We start from the raw sequence: 3,707 nt of genomic DNA, 5'->3' as shown, positions 1-3,707 counted from the left end.
CATCTCAGCTCACTGCAACCTCTGCCTCCCAGGTTCAAGGGATTCTCATGCCTCAGCCACCTGAGTAGCTGGTATTACAAGCACCCACGACCATGTCTGGCTAATTTTTATATGTTGTAGAGACAGGGTTTCGCCATGTTGCCCAGACTGATCTCAGACTCCTCGGCCCAAGTTATCTGCCCTCGTCAGCCTCCCAAAGTGTTGAGATTACAGGAATGAGCCACCACACCCGGCTAATTCAATGTACATACCTTTACTTCTCCAAGTTTCTTTGACAAGTACTTAAATATAAAAAGAGTAAATATACTAGTATAGCTATCTATTTAAAGGAACGTTTATTAAATATTTTGGTAATAAGTATTTGCTTATTATTTTTATTTTTATATATTGATAGAAATTAAGTCTCAGCTTCATCCAAAATGTGCAGTCTGGCTCACTTAACCTGGCTTAATCTTCCAAAATATATTTGCTTGTAATTCATAGATGCTGCCACTAGGTGGTGGTGGTGCTTTGGCCACGGGATGAGATTCATATGCTCTTTCAAAATAATGTATAGGGCCTGGTGTGGCGGCTCATGCATGTAATCCCAGCACTTTGGGAGGCCGAGGTGGGTGGATCACCTGAGATCAGGAGTTCAAGACCAGCCTGGCCAACATGGTGAAACCCTGTCTCTATTAAAAATACAAAATTAGCCGGGCGTGGTGGGTGCGTGCCTGTAATCCCAGCTACTGGAGAGGCTGAGGCAGGAGAATTGCTTGAACGTGGGAGGTGGAGGTTGCAGTGAGCCAAGGGTGCCACTGCACTCCAGCCTGGGCGACAAGAGTGAAAACTCCGTCTAAAAAAAAAATCATATCTAAAAATACTTCACTGTTGAAATAAGTACAATCAGTATATTTTCCATTAATCATTCAATATGATCATTTTAAATTAATTTAATTCTCAACTTATTTCAATGCTTAATTAGCTTATATCAGTGTTTCTTAAAGTAAATTTTGTGGAGCACTAGTTCCCCACACAATACTTTTCTATGCCACATAAGAAATTACCACAATCTTAGCATCTTAAAACAACAAACATTTACATTTCCACTTCCAGAATGGCCGCACGAGGTGCTCCACAGTCTCCAGCAAAACCAGCATAACTGGTGAAAAATATATTTCAAACCTCAGTATTTAAAGTCTCTGGAAATTGTCCTAAGAGTATATAGCAAATAAATAAACATTTATTCAAGAAAATGGAGTAAAATTTGTTGAGAACAGTGAGAGTCCATGGCATTTGAACCATAACTCCTTCCTTACCCAGAGTTGACTGTGGCAGAAACTCCAGTCTAGGCAGGTGAAGCCAAGAACACAAGGCTCCTTCTCCCCTTGGCTCCCACTTTTGGGTATGGTACGTTCCTGGGAGGGGCAAGCCACAGAATTTTTCATCAGCTGTGTGTTGTAAATTCCAGGGCTAAATTCCAGGTGAGTCCAGCCAAGAGGTCTGATGTTCTCTTCTTCCACCCAGCCCCCACTGGCAGGTGAAGGTTCTCCACCAGGCGCATCACACTGAGAACACGGAGGCTGTGCTCATCCTTGTTTGCAGGGTGGAGACTCCACGCTGAGAGGGATGGATGATGCCATCCTTTACTATCACAAAGTGTGGAGTAGGGGATAACAAAATGGGTTAATGTGGGAGGTGAAAAGGTTTTACATTTCTGCTAAAAGGAGGTCAGTTCTAAATTACTTTTATTGCACACTGGTATAATATCCATAAAGCCGACTTCTACAGTAATGATTGCTTACACATGTTGAAAGCTTGGTGCAACAGATAGGGTGCTAGACTAGAGGCTGGATATCTTTTACCTTAATTTTGTCATTTGCCAGCTGTGTGACTTGAGAAAATTTACCTAACCTCCTGAATGTCAGTTTTTTCACTACATAATGGGGATAATAATGACTGCCTTAATGATCTCACAGAGCAAATATGCAAACCAAATCAGGTAACTTGTAAAGCTGCCTTAAATTGATTACCCTATATGAATGTAAGTATTTATTTTTATTGTTGATGATGACAATGTAAATGGTTAATCACTAATTGACTGAAAATAATTGGCTCAAAGAAGCATAGTTATTCAATTAAGTTATCCTTGATTGATTAAACAGGTTTAAACCCAGTTCTTGTGGTTGTTCATTACCAAGGACATAGAACGATCAGTTATATACTAGGATGGTTGTTCTTCACCACTTTGAGAGTGTTTTAGAATCACCTAAAGAGCTTGTTGAAATGCAGACTTCAGGAACCCCTCCCCGCCGTTTCTGATTCAGAAAGTTTGGATCAGGGTCTGAAATTGTGCATTTCTAACAAGTTCCCAGGAGACACTGATGCTGTTAGTCTAGAGACCACAATTTGAGAACTACTGTCTTAGATGAACAGGACATTTTCAGTCTTGTTACAAATTGCTATAAGGGCCCTGAAAAAAAATTCCAGGTAATATGAAAACATTTTTTTTTTAAAAGGCACCTGCCCTAGCCTGGGAACTGCTAGAAATCGCAAGAAGGAAAGAACACTGGAGCTGAAATGTGGCAGAAAAGTGGTAGTTAATCAACATAGCAGGGTGGCAGAAGAGAAGAACTGCTAGACCAAAAAAGGTACATGTCAAAGGCTCTGGGGCTGGATGGAGCGTGACACTTGATGCTTCTGAGGAAATGAAAGACCAGCATGCTAGGGTGAAGATGAGTGCAGTGGAGGCACTGGAGAGGCCAGAGTGAGAAGCAGGAGACAGGCCCTAAAGACTCTGAATTTCATCCTGAGAGCAATGGGAATTTGCTGAAAAGTTTTCAGCAAAAGAATGCAATGACCTAATTTGTGTTTTTAAAAGTCCTCTCTGGCTGCTACATGGAACACTGGCTGAAAGCAGGCAAGGGTAGAAATGATGAGACTAGCTAGGAAGGTACAGAAGTCCAAGAGAACTGGTATCAAGGGCTGGCTGAGAAAGTGTAAGTGAGGTGGGGAGCTGCAAATGGGAAGATTGAGGCACTTCCGGGAGTGGTGAGAGAGGGAGCTGTCACCTCCCAGCTGGGTGAGGTGCGAGGTGAGCTGGAGGGTGGAGGACCACAGTGTGATGGTGGGGATGGGTGGAGGGACATCCTGATTTCACTGAGGACTTACTGTATTTTAATTTTTTAACTCACAGTAGAATTCAGGTTTTTTTGTTTTGTTTTGTTTTGTTTTTTTTTTGAGACAGAGTCTTGCTCTGTCACCCAGGCTGGAGTGCAGTGGCGAGATCTCAGCTCACTGCAAGCTCCGCCTCCTGGGTTCACGCCATTCTCCTGCCTCTGCCTCTTGAGTGGCTGGGACTACAGGCGCCCACCACCACAGCCGGCTAATTTTTTATATTTTTAGTAGAGACAGGGTTTCACTGTATCAGTCAAGATGGTCTTGATCTCCTGACCTGTGATCCGCCCGCCTTGGCCTCCCAAAGTGCTGAGTTTACAGGCGTGAGCCACTGTACCTGGGTTTTTTTTTTTTTTTTTTTTTTTTGAGAGAGACTCTTGCTGTATCGCCCAGGCTGGAGTATGGTGGTGTGATCTTGGCTCACTGCAACCTCTGCCTCCCAGGTGCAAACAATTCTTTTGCCTCAGTGATCCAAGCAGCTAGGAGTACAGGTGTGAGCCTGCCCAGCTAATTTTTGTATTTTCAGTAGAGATGAGGTTTTTCCATGCTGG

This window comes from Rhinopithecus bieti, unplaced genomic scaffold, assembly GCF_001698545.2.
Source record: "Rhinopithecus bieti isolate Rb0 unplaced genomic scaffold, ASM169854v2 scaffold_315, whole genome shotgun sequence".
Taxonomy (NCBI): Eukaryota; Metazoa; Chordata; class Mammalia; order Primates; family Cercopithecidae; genus Rhinopithecus; species Rhinopithecus bieti.
The sequence above is the reverse complement of the archived record's forward strand: the minus strand, read 5'-3'. Positions refer to the sequence as shown.